This window comes from Tachysurus vachellii, chromosome 15 (genome assembly GCF_030014155.1).
Source record: "Tachysurus vachellii isolate PV-2020 chromosome 15, HZAU_Pvac_v1, whole genome shotgun sequence".
In the NCBI taxonomy this organism is placed as follows: Eukaryota; Metazoa; Chordata; class Actinopteri; order Siluriformes; family Bagridae; genus Tachysurus; species Tachysurus vachellii.
Window position 1 is genome coordinate 1,098,064 of NC_083474.1, and position 12,500 is coordinate 1,110,563.

At 40.9% G+C, this 12,500-nt stretch overlaps 2 protein-coding genes across 3 annotated transcripts in view; both read right to left on the minus strand.

The window, feature by feature from the left end:
• LOC132858076 (sodium/calcium exchanger 2-like) overlaps positions 1-11,676 on the minus strand; it is a 41,731-nt gene extending 30,055 nt beyond the window's left edge. For both annotated transcript variants that reach the window (XM_060888267.1, XM_060888266.1), the window contains exon 1: positions 11,503-11,676. The gene's annotated coding sequence lies outside the window, so the exon portion shown is untranslated. The remainder of the gene's footprint in view (positions 1-11,502) is intronic.
• ilkap (integrin-linked kinase-associated serine/threonine phosphatase) overlaps positions 1-12,500 on the minus strand; it is a 131,052-nt gene that overhangs the window by 65,510 nt on the left and 53,042 nt on the right. The window lies entirely within an intron of this gene.

Sequence of the window (12,500 nt, forward strand, 5' to 3'; positions counted from 1 at the left end):
TATTAATGTTACCTATTAGCATGTTATTAATGTTGCCTATTAGCATGTTATTAAAGTTACCTATTAGCATGTTATTAAAGTTACCTATTAGCATGTTATTAACGTTACCTATTAGCATGTTATTAAAGTTACATGTTAGCATGTTATTAATGTTACCTATTAGCATGTTATTAATGTTACCTATTAGCATGTTATTAATGTTACCTATTAGCATGTTATTAAAGGTACCTGTTAGCATGTTATTAACGTTACCTATTAGCATGTTATTAATGTTACCTATTAGCATGTTATTAATGTTACCTATTAGCATGTTATTAATGTTACCTATTAGCATGTTATTAATGTTACCTATTAGCATGTTATTAACGTTACCTATTAGCATGTTATTAAAGTTACCTATTAGCATGTTATTAACGTTACCTATTCGCATGTTATTAATGTTACCTATTAGTATGTTATTAATGTTACCTATTAGCATGTTGTTAAAGTTACCTATTAGCATGTTATTAATGTTACCTATTAGCATGTTATTAACGTTACCTATTAGCATGTTATTAAAGTTACATGTTAGCATGTTATTAACGTTACCTATTAGCATGTTATTAATGTTACCTATTAGCATGTTATTAATGTTACCTATTAGCATGTTATTAAAGTTACCTATTAGCATGTTATTAATGTTACCTATTAGCATTTAATTAAAGTTACCTATTAGCATGTTATTGAAGTTACCTATTAGCATGTTATTAACGTTACATGTTAGCATGTTATTAACGTTACCTATTAGCATGTTATTAATGTTACCTATTAGCATGTTATTAACGTTACCTATTAGCATGTTATTAATGTTACCTATTAGCATGTTATTAATGTTACCTATTAGCATGTTATTAATGTTACCTATTAGCATGTTATTAAAGGTACCTGTTAGCATGTTATTAAAGTTACCTATTAGCATGTTATTAATGTTACCTATTAGCATGTTATTAAAGTTACCTGTTAGCATGTTATTAACATTGCCTGTTAGTGTGTTATTAACGTTGCCTGCTATCATGTTAATATTACCTGTTTATTCATAAATTAATAAATAAATAAACAGACCCAGCTTGTCATGGTGTGGAGAAAGCAGAAAGCTCAGGAGTCTTAAAGAAAACAACCTCCGAACTTTACTGTACCTTTATATCACACAACACCAAGAGAACACAAGTGACAGGAAGTTGCTAACAGTGTCACAGGAAGCACAGATCCTCACTCGACATGAAAAAGAAATATACGGATCCTGACGGCCGCGTTAAACAACACGTCCATGTGATGAAAGCAGCTCAGACAGACAGGAGGATGAAACGAATGGATCGATGACAGTGATGATGAGTCACGGGGGTTAGTGATGATGACAAGTGTAGTGGAGCGGCTACAACATTGCTACGACCAGTGCAAAGCCCAGACACACACACACACACACACACTAGCTCACCCCTTTTTCAAAGATTTTTTGCAAATTGAAAGAAAGCGTTTGCATAAGTATGTACACCCCCAAGCCGGAAGCCGTCCAGCTCGAGTCTGTGAGTGAGTAAAGAGTCATGAATGCGACCAAGAGTTCATCTGAGTTTAAATAACGTATATGTAAAGGACTGAATACTAAAGCCATGCTGTATAATGGCTCATCGCAGCTATTAAATACACAAATACGGCGATGGCTTCTGAGTTAAAAGATCACACGTCGGCTGAAGTGCTCATGACACTGAAGTGCCGGCGGGTGACGAGGGAACGCTAACAAAAAGCCTTAGAAGAGTCGCTGCTGCTGAGCTGCTTTGTGGTGAAAAGCCTGGCTGAGGATTGAAAACGAGAGGCTTTCATTAGAGAAGAGAGATGAATGTGCAAGAAACTAAGTCTACAAGCACAGGAGGAAAATCAACGCTCGTTCATGGACTTCTTACAACTTGAATTTTTTTATGTAAAGGCATTTTGTAGGATTTTTCAGCCCTGCGAGGGTAAAATAAACAAGCCCCAGGACACCGTACTCATACATAAAGCTGCAGCTGGATGACTATCGGAACGTTATTTTGATTTTATTTCACACGACAGTTACTGCACACTGAGGGTAATATTGTTTAAGGAAAATCTCAATATACCGTATCCAGAATGGGAACTGGTCTGAAATTCAGGTTTATATCGTTTTAAATGCGTTCGCTGTAAATCTGTTCAATATTTCTGCTGTTATTCAATCAGCCAATCACGTGTTAGCATCGCACGTAATCACATTTATTTATAATGCCACACCGAACGTCAGCTCTCAGGGAGCTCAGAGACTGATCTGTGTATTTCACAATTTAAATAAAAAACTAAACAGAGTTATAACATGTAGAGAAGATCTCTGGATAGCGCTCTGTTTCCAGGTGATGCTCAGAGTTCCACAGAGGCTACCTCAGCTGTCCGGATTGACACAGAGGAATAAATCGTCGCTCTCCGTCCCACGAAGCTTACTGTCAGTTACTGGTTTGAATCAATGAAGGTAGATGCTTCTGTGGTTTCCGGATGTAAACAGTTGAAGTAACTTTTATAAACTACAACTCAGAGGTCTGAGGAAAACTTCCTGAGTGAGCAGGAAACCGGACCGTTTAAGATCAAGACAAATTTAAAGGAAGGGTCTCCGATTTTTGAGAAATGCTTCAGAAAACTGAGTCGGGACGAATAATAAAAAAATCAAAAACAAAAACAAAACAAACGTGTAGCCAATGAGCAGAAAGGGGCGTGTCTTTTCAATATGGGCAGAGAGAGTGTTCAGTGCGCATGTGTGACATTAGCAGAAAGAGGTTTTAACATTGACATGGAGGATAAAAACAAAGAAAGGAAGCGAAGAAAGACTTACGATAAGGTAAGAAGTAGGACGTGTTAATATAGGATCAGCTTTCCAGCGCTGGAGAGAACTGAAGGAGCAGGAAGTTGGTCACATATTCACAGATTGGAGTTTCCTGAGTCAATAACTCCTGAGCTAAACGCTGTTACTACACAAATAACACCTCTTTTCTATCGTAGTAATGTAGAGACGCAGCTACAACCGTGTTTTGTGTAGTAACAGCGTTTAGCTCAGGAGTTATTGACTCGGGAAACTCCAATCTGTGAATATGTGACCAACTTTACTTAAGACGCCGAGGCGCTTTTTTCCTTCTCGATAGGTGAGTAACGTTGGTTTTGTTTTGTTACACAGAACTAATATATGTCTTTGTCCTTTACATGATTATACTTGTGTGTCATTTTTGCTTGTTTGTTTATCTGCAATCGTATTGTTCTTCCCTTCAGCTATGATAAAGACACATTTCTTTCCATTAGTCGCCTGGGTTACGTATGTATGTGTGGGCGGAGCTATCGGGGTTTAGGGTTATTTGGGTTAGGGGCGTGTTTGTTTTGGTGATTTCGAATGTCGACATTGGCTTTCAAAAATCTGAGACCCCACCTTTAAGATCAAGACAATAAGAACAATGAGATGAGACTGAAATCCAAAATGTGGAATAGTTTTTGTTGTTGTTTTTTTTTAACAAAGCTGAAAAATCCTGTGCTGTGTTTTGAAATAAATCATTAACATAACCTCGTTAGTTTCACTTAATCTCGGCATATTAATGCACTTACTGTATTTACTGAACTTCTCCGTACTGTTATACGTTATTACATTAAATCCACATAACTTCAAGAATGTTTCCATGCAGCTGGAGCTTTTTCTCCTGCTGGTGGGCTGGTTAATGAATTTACCACTTCTTCATCTTCAGTATTGATTCTTTGAGTAATGACGATCACAATTTCCTCTGGTTAAACCTGATGTGGTTTCTACTAACAAATCATTGAGCGGTTCCACAGACTCTGAACCCTGCAGGAAGATGGAGCACAAAGGCATTTTATGGGGCAGTCAGAAGCTGGAGATTGTATTGGGGAAGAAACTGTAAGCCCCAGCTAATGAGAAGGGGTATTAAGCTTTCACACATCTGGAGTAATAGATGGTTATTACACCAGACACGTCTCCACACGTCTACTCAGTAGGACATTAGTCTTTCTCCCTTAGTCTCGCTGCTGAGAAAAAAAGATGACAGAAAAAAAAAACCCAGTCTGATGTTAATTACATTTCCCTGAATAAGTGATTCCCATTTTAACTCTTGCGCACTCTCAATTATCTGCCGTCTCGACTGTAATGTATTAAAGCATTAATTAGACGTTCTAGCGCCGGCACATCGAGAACCCTTCTGCACGCCGCTTCAACACAGAGCATGTCCATTATAATGAAGCTCGCTCTGTAAAAAATGAAACCGGTCCACAGGGTATGGGCTTTTTTTCTTTATTTAATTCCGACGCATCTTTTCTCTGCAGTCTAACAGACTCTAAATCGAGCAGCGACGGTGATGAAGGACCGCGAGAGCGATTCAGCTCTTCCCATGATTCAAGGTACATAAATAAAGGAACAGGTCTGTTCAAGAATCCAAGTCTGAAATGAGACTCGAAGCTGAAATCAATAATGCATTAAACTAAAGGAAAGCGAGGGAGAGAAAAGAAAACGAAAATAAACGAGCTGAAAAAGACGATAAAGAATAGAACACGCTCGATCTTGTGTGTTCTGATTTTAATCGAATGTCTGTGTTTAGTTCTAATATTTAGTAACATCATCGTTTTGTAAATGGAAAGAAATGACGCTACTGAAGAAAGATTGTTTTTAAAGAAGACAAAAAAAGTTCCTCTAAGATTTGAAGGTTGTTGTGAACAGTTAACATTCTCCCAAAGCAACTTTACAGAACAGAAAATTTTTATGTCTGTTGAGAGTGTGAATTAGAAATAATGTCCTTTCCGCAGTCATGAACAGTTGGAGTTGTGGAACCTGGAGCTCCTGAGAAACTCATAAATCAGCCTTCAAATGTTCAACAATGGAGATCCAGCAATGTGTAGAATGTTATTTTGTGTATGGATTAAGAGGTTGTTCTCCTCAAAGTCCTCGTGAGTTCGGCAAATTCTCTTCGAATGTCTGAAATCTTCATGAAGCAGAATCTGGAGCTGCTACATCTCTAGATGCCTCAGGATGAACAGAATATGTGACGCGACTCACACTGTTTATACTACAAAATGGAAGAATATTGCGTAAGTAAGGGGGTCACGGTGTCTTAGTGGTTAGCACGTTTGCCTCACACCTCTAGGGTTGGGGGTTCGATTCCCACCTCCACCTTGTGTGTGTGGAGTTTGCATGTTCTCCCCGTGCCTCGGGGGTTTCCTCCGGGTACTCCGGTTTCCTCCCCCGGTCCAAAGACATGCATGGTAGGTTGATTGGCATCTCTGGAAAATTGTCTGTAGTGTGTGTGTGAGTGAATGAGAGTGTGTGTGTGTGCCCTGCGATGGGTTGGCACTCCGTCCAGGGTGTATCCTGCCTTGATGCCCGATGACACCTGAGATAGGCACAGGCTCCCCGTGACCCGAGGTAGTTCAGATAAGCGGTAGAAGATGAATGAATGAATGAATGAATTGCGTAAGTACGAGCTGATGGACACACCCACTGTTATCTGATCACCTGCTCATCATCTGTTCATCACTCACTCATCACATGCTCAGTCTCCATGACTTCACCCATTTACAGAGTTTCAATAGTTAATAAAAAAGAAAAAATTTTCAAACAAGTAAAGGTTTTTATTTTTTATTACATGTGTAATAAAATATCTGCAGTGAGTGAGGCTTTGAGATGCAGTGGAGGGCGGAGCGTCTTTTAATTAAAGAAAGATCGACGAGGCGGCGCTTGTGTGATTACACTAGAAAGATTTTGCTGCTGTAGACAAATCTGGCACATCGTACGCCGATACATCGATGTCGATAAGTGGACGGAAAAAGATTTACACAAAACTACAGTGTCAAAGGTCAAAACAAACAAAACACGCTAAAGGAGCAGAAAAGACGACCTGAGAATTATTCTGTTCTTCCTAAAAATGTAACCGATGACTCAAGCAGAACGTCATGAACGGGATCTTCTATATCTGTTTAAACTGTCACACACACACGTGCACACACACACACACACACACACACACGCCATTTGTTAGAGAATTCAGTCTGGATTTTAATGGAATCGTCTCCTACAGAGTGACAAGTAATAATCTGCACTTAAGTGACAGCGCAGTCAGAGCAGGCGGAGGAGATGATGTGAGAGAAGTCATATATAAAAATCTATAAAAAAGGAGGAAGCACATTTCACTGGCTCTGCATTACTGAACTGCTAAGGCTCATTACTTTTCAGAAAGCATGTGTGTGTGTGTGTATGTGTGTGTGTGTGTGTGTGTGTGTGTGTGAGAGAGAGAGAGAGAGAGAGAGAGAGAGAGAGAGAGAGAGAGAGACAGAGAGAAAGATTGAGAGAGGAGGAAAGGGAAAGGTAACAGAGAGAGAGTGTGAGAGAGAGAGTGAGCGAGAGAGAGAGAGAGAGAGAGAGAGAGAGAGTGAGAGAGAGAGAGAAGGGGAGAGATGAGGAAAGGAGAAGGGAAGAGGGAAAGAGTAGGAAAAAGTAAGAGAGAGAGTGAGCTAGAAAAAGGGAGTAGAGAGAGGAGGAAGGGAATAGAAAAGGAGTAGGAGAAAGACAGAAATAAAGAGAGAGAGAGAGAGAGAGAGAGAGAGCGAGAGAGAGAGAGAGAGAGAGAGAGAGAGAGAGAGAGAGAGAGAGAGAGAGAGAGAGAGAGAGAGAGAGAGAGAGAGAGAGAGATCTATAAGGTCTGATTTATATTTCCACACATAAAGATTCACAGGATTAAATTTAGTTTTATGGCTTTGTGGAGATCTCAGGAGAATTCCTAGGTATTTAATGAGATTTTCTGTGTGTGTGTAATTATTCACCAGCATGTAAATCAGTGTGTGCCTCTGTCACGCTTTCACGTAAAACATTTACTACACGTACATCTCTATTATCTTTGTTTAATATTAAACATCACTCGTTCCTGCTGGATGTTCCGTGCTCAGTACATGAAGCGCATGTTGACCTTCTACACCTTCCTGGAAAGTCGCAGGTTTTTGCATCGTCAGATCTTTTACCACCTTTAATGTGGGGCAACAAAAACTGAGTGAAAAAAATAAATAAATAAATAAACTTTTTTAAAATTTCCAAAACATCATTATTCTTCTTCTGTATTCGGAAAAATCGGTTCATAAACATAGATGTATAGAAGCTTCTCATGATTTCTTCTGTCCTTGTCAGGAGGCTCAGTAAAGCTGAAGAGAAGCAGCACTATAACGTGATGCAGCCACCACCGTGTTTCCCTCTGGCTGGTTTGTTTATGTGCCAAAACCATCTTTCAGATCGATGCCAGAAATCTTCTACACATTTTGCTACATGCGTTGGTGATATCAGGTCAACTCCCTTTACCCACCTCAGACTACATTTCCCATGACATACAGTACAGTACAAACATGGATGCCCGAGTCTTCAACCACGTGCCATGTCACAGGGGACCAAGTCTCCTGATTACTACAAGATTTTGTATGGGCCAATGTATCTAAGGTTTGGTTTCTTGGATCCTTGAGGGTTCCTGAGGTTCTTTGTGGCTTGTAGCATGGAGTATCATCTCGATATTGTTCTGTTTGTGTACCATGTTGGTGAGTGACGCTTGTTCTAGGTGCCACTCGGAAATGGCTGGGGCATCAATGGAGATCGAGTCTGGTTAGCCTCAGATTTTCATCATGTCCTTTCATCATTTCTGGAGGGACGTCCTGTTCTTGCTAACATCTCCGTGACTCTTTATCACATTCAAGGTGGAAAAAGATCTGATGTGATTTATCTTGGTTTCTGTTTACAGGAATGTGTAGATTTTTTTTTTTCGATCCACTTCAGCTCCAGGGGCTCGGTAACCATGCTGTTGGCTGCGAGTGTGAAGTGAATGTTAATGAGGTTCGACTGAAACGACGCAGTGGCTGAGAGAACGCGTCCGTCTCTTTATGATATGATATGAACAAACTGCATCTACATTCCAGGAACCACTTCGGCGAGCATCTTTCTGCACCTCCGCCCCGCATACGGAATATTACGCTGGCCGTTAGAGCCTGATGCTTGTCAGCGTTTTTCAGCCTGAGGGAACTGGAAATGTAAGCGACATTTAACTTCGGAGACTATAAAGTAATGTGTGATTCTAGCTTTAGGCATCATTTATTCATGCAGGTTCACAATCATAACAAACATCAGTGCACTTTATTCATTTTCAGTAAGAAGGATTTCTCCGGTCAGGGTCAGGTGCGGTTAGCGTCGCACAAAAACGTGTCTTCGGTAAGGAATAACGAGATGCTTGAAATCTTTCACCTCAAGAACATCAGCTAGTGTATTTTAGGAAAGGTTTTGAATCAGTGAATCAGTTGATGATACTGATTCCTCCACCTGAGTGACTCATTCAAATCTGAAAAATAACTCAAGTGTTTCTATATTAAACTCTACTGACTGTGTACTGTGTGACATTTTAAGCTGAACTCTGTAACATTATCATTACCCTGAGGTCTCCTGTACTCTGTAGACTTTAGTTAGTGCTCATTTGGTACAAGCTTCATCACGACTGCAGAGTTTTCAGTAGCACATCCTTCTCTCTGGTATTAAGTCTTTAGTTTATCTGTACAGCATCCGCTACAATCCGTCGACGTTTCTCCTCTTGTATTTGGACAATTTCTACTTTAATAAGAAGCACATTGGCCTCACACCTCCAGGGTTGGGGGTTCAATTCCCGCCTCCGCCTTGTGTGTGTGGAGTTTGCATGTTCTCCCCGTGCCTCGGGGGTTTCCTCCGGGTACTCCGGTTTCTTCCCCCGGTCCATAGACATGCATGGTAGGTTGATTGGCATCTCTGAAAAATTGTCCGTAGTGTGTGATTGTGTGTGTGTGTGTGTGTGCCCTGTGATGTGTTGGCACTCCGTCCAGGGTGTATCCTGCCTTGATGCCCGATGACGCCTGAGATAGGCACAGGCTCCCCGTGACCTGAGGTAGTTCGGATAAGCGGTAGAAGATGAATGAATGAATGAATATATTAATTTAAAGCTAATTAGAAAAATTGAAGCTAAATCAAGGTAATTAAGGAAAAAATATGTATTAGACGATAAAACCCATTTTTTCATTAGGATAAAAAAAAACAACAATAATTAAAACACATTAAACTCGTTTATTTAAATGGGGTTTAATGAAACTAATTGAACTAAATGTTCTATTCTTAGCAAAAAATAATTAACTCTTTGTTTTTTTAGATTTAATACTCATTGTTGTGGATGTCTTTTTGTCAACCTTTCCCAAATCTCCATGGTAACAGTAGCTAAACCGCCGTTAACGGCGACTTCATAATGTAACTTAATATTTCTATGTTTAAAGCACCTCTATGATCAGAGACACACAGATACACAGTCAGAGCACCAGCTGCACTACAATCCCAAACACACAAGTCAGCAAGTTTCCATCATGACCTGGAAGTGATCTGCGATCTGCTCGCCGTCTTCAACGTTAAAGGTCAGTGGATTGAGCTGAAGCTTGCCCAGAGTAGTGCGAAACAAACAAGGAAGGGAGACACGAAGCTCACAGCGGGGAGAGGACGCCCAATCACGATGGCCAACTGGGACACACCTGCTCCCACAGAGACTGGACGACGGCCACCGGGAGCGAGTAGGCGGAGGTGGTGGAGGAGAGCGGACTGAAGCTTTAACTACATGCCATCGCAGCAGGCTTGATTTCTTTAATCCACCACAAGCTGAAATATGATGAAAAATGATCTGTTGCCAGAAAGGGTTGGGTTTGTGACAAAGAGCTACTGCATCATGACACAGGAGCATCTTCCAACCTTCTAATGGTTTCTAAAAGGATGTGAAAGGCTACTCTGTCTAATATCTGTCTATTTAATACTGTATATAAATCACATGTTTATATTAAAGCGCTCATTCTAATATGTTGGTGTGAATCGCATGATGCGAGAAAAGCACATCATCTACATGAGAGAAAAGGTGACTTCACAGGTATGAAAGGAGAATAAAGAGAACTAAAGTCTAGGTTTATTAAGTGAAGGTGAAGCAAATTGTACACAGAACATGATCCAGAATGTTCCAGATGTGTTCCAGGATTCAGTACTTCAACAAAGAAAAGCCACACCCTTACAGATTATAATACATACACTATATACAACATTAGTGTGGGTCGTGTGTGTGTGTGTGTGTGTGTGTGTGTGTGTGTGTGTGTGTGTGTGCCAATTGAACAATTTATTTCAAGCCAACCAAGCAAGTAATTGGTTTGATGTGGAAACCCAGCAACGGGTCCCAGTGGAGAAGGAAGAAGACAGGATTGAAGAGATGGACTGCACCACACCCAACCACTGTGTGTGTGTGTGTGTGTGTGTGTGTGTGTGTGCGAGAGAGAGTGAGAGAGAGAGAGAGAGAGAGAGAGAGAGAGAGAGAGGGAGGGAGATATGTGTGTGTGTGTGTGTGTGTGTGTGTGTGTGTGTGTGTGTGTGTGTGTGTGTGTGTGTGTGTGTGTGTGTGTGAAAGAGAGAGAGAGGGAGGGAGATATGTGTGTGTGTGTGTGTGTGTGTGTGAAAGAGAGAGGGAGATATGTGTGTGTGTGTGTGTGTGTGTGTGTGCGTGCGTGTGTGTGTGTGTGTGTGTGTGTGCGAGAGAGAGAGAGAGAGAGAGAGAGAGAGAGAGAGAGAGAGAGAATGAGTGAAGCGTCTCTTTTCATGTCCTTCTACACCACAGTACATGTTTGTGTAAATAAACAGTTATCCAAGTGAGAAAAGAGGGAAAGGATTAGAAGCAGAAGGAGACTGTTGTAGTGTACGATGTGATAAATGGAAAGGAGGGATAAATGAAATGGAAGTGAAGGAGGGGAGGGGAGGGGTAAACCCTATCCGCAGCACACTCTATATACGAGGAAAGCCCTCCTGTATGGTGTATCCCCGTCACGTCCCGGCTCCTGTTTCAGCACCACCCACTACATCACATCACATCACATCACATCACATCACATCAATGCGCCATCAAGTCGTTTGTCGGCTTTTTCTTTATCTTATTCAGACCCTCACGATCCTGTCGTCACATCTTCTGCCCCTAACAGCAGAGGGTTTGTGGAGCCGCGCCGACATTAAATATCCGTCACAGGGATTAAACGCATCATCATCCGCGTCTCTACACAAGGATCCGGATCCAAAGCGACCCAAACGAATAATTCCCAAATCAACACGTTCTCGTGCGTTCACGTTCTACCGATTTTGCACGTGAACGTGCACTACATATACAACAGGAATGGGGAAAAAAGTACTAAGTGTTAAATAGGTTAAGGGTCCGTGATGGAGCGCGTCTCCAGGCAAACTTATAATAAACAGCATGCAGCAGCGGGGAAGCACGCGCACATTACACACAAATCCCGAGCAAACTGTTGGGGCAGAAATCAACAAACTTTGCATGTCTTTATTTTTGCATAAACACATTAAAATGCATGCGGTGCTGATGTTCGGTTCAAAACGCAATATAAACCAAAATAATATCTTACCTTAAAGCTTAGGGATATAACGTGCAGTTAGATGCCAGCGGGAGCACGCGCATGGTGCTAAAAAAACAGCTCCGCGGTTTAGTTCTTTATTCTATACGGTATTTTTTTCCCCTTTGATGTTTGCACGCGCTGTCACACTGTTGACACTCGGTGCTTTCTTGTCTACACTGTGGCTCGCGCTCACAAGCATCCGGGCAGCCCGTGCGCGCGCGACGAGGGAGGGCAGGGGCGCACGAACGCGCGTGCTGAGCCAAGCAAAGTGATCACGCGCACGCGCATTTTCTTTTTTTTTCTTTCTTTTTTTTTTTTTTTTTTTTGCACCTAGATTTATTACTGAGTGCCAGTGTGGAATAAATAAATAAAGAAAGGAGGCAATAAAACAAAACAAAATAAACTTGGGTGCAGAAAAAAAAAACCTTGAACTAATTAATTTAATGCGTGACTAAGTGATTAAAGCATTTAAAGAAAATTGCATAGGAAATATTTTATTGTTTTAATTTCAAGATTTAGTTGCATGACGAAGCATTGATGCATTTCATAATGAAGAAACGACTGAGTGCTGAATTATTCTGTCTGTCCATCAAAACCACTGAGTGGAATCTAACCACTCGGCTTCAGTCATGACTAATCGATAGCAGATCGCACAAAACGGGTCCCTGTCAATCACCCAGATGTAAATCCATCTTAAACTGCTTTTACTGTGTGCGAATCCTTTTACGATTAATAATCAGTCCCTTAAGGATTTTACAGAGTTTTTTCTGTGACAGTTGCAGCCATTATTTGCATTATTTCTGCAGTATTTTTGATGCAAATTTCATTTTTTTCCCCACAGGATCCTTCTGTTAAACTCCTGCCAGTGAAGACACTTATTAACTTATTTATCTCATTACACATGAACAGAAGTGATCTTTGGCTGAATGTGATCCTGGAGGGACTGATTACTTGTCCAGCTGAACGAGACCCCAATAAGAATTCTATAACAGACTTATAACCGTAAG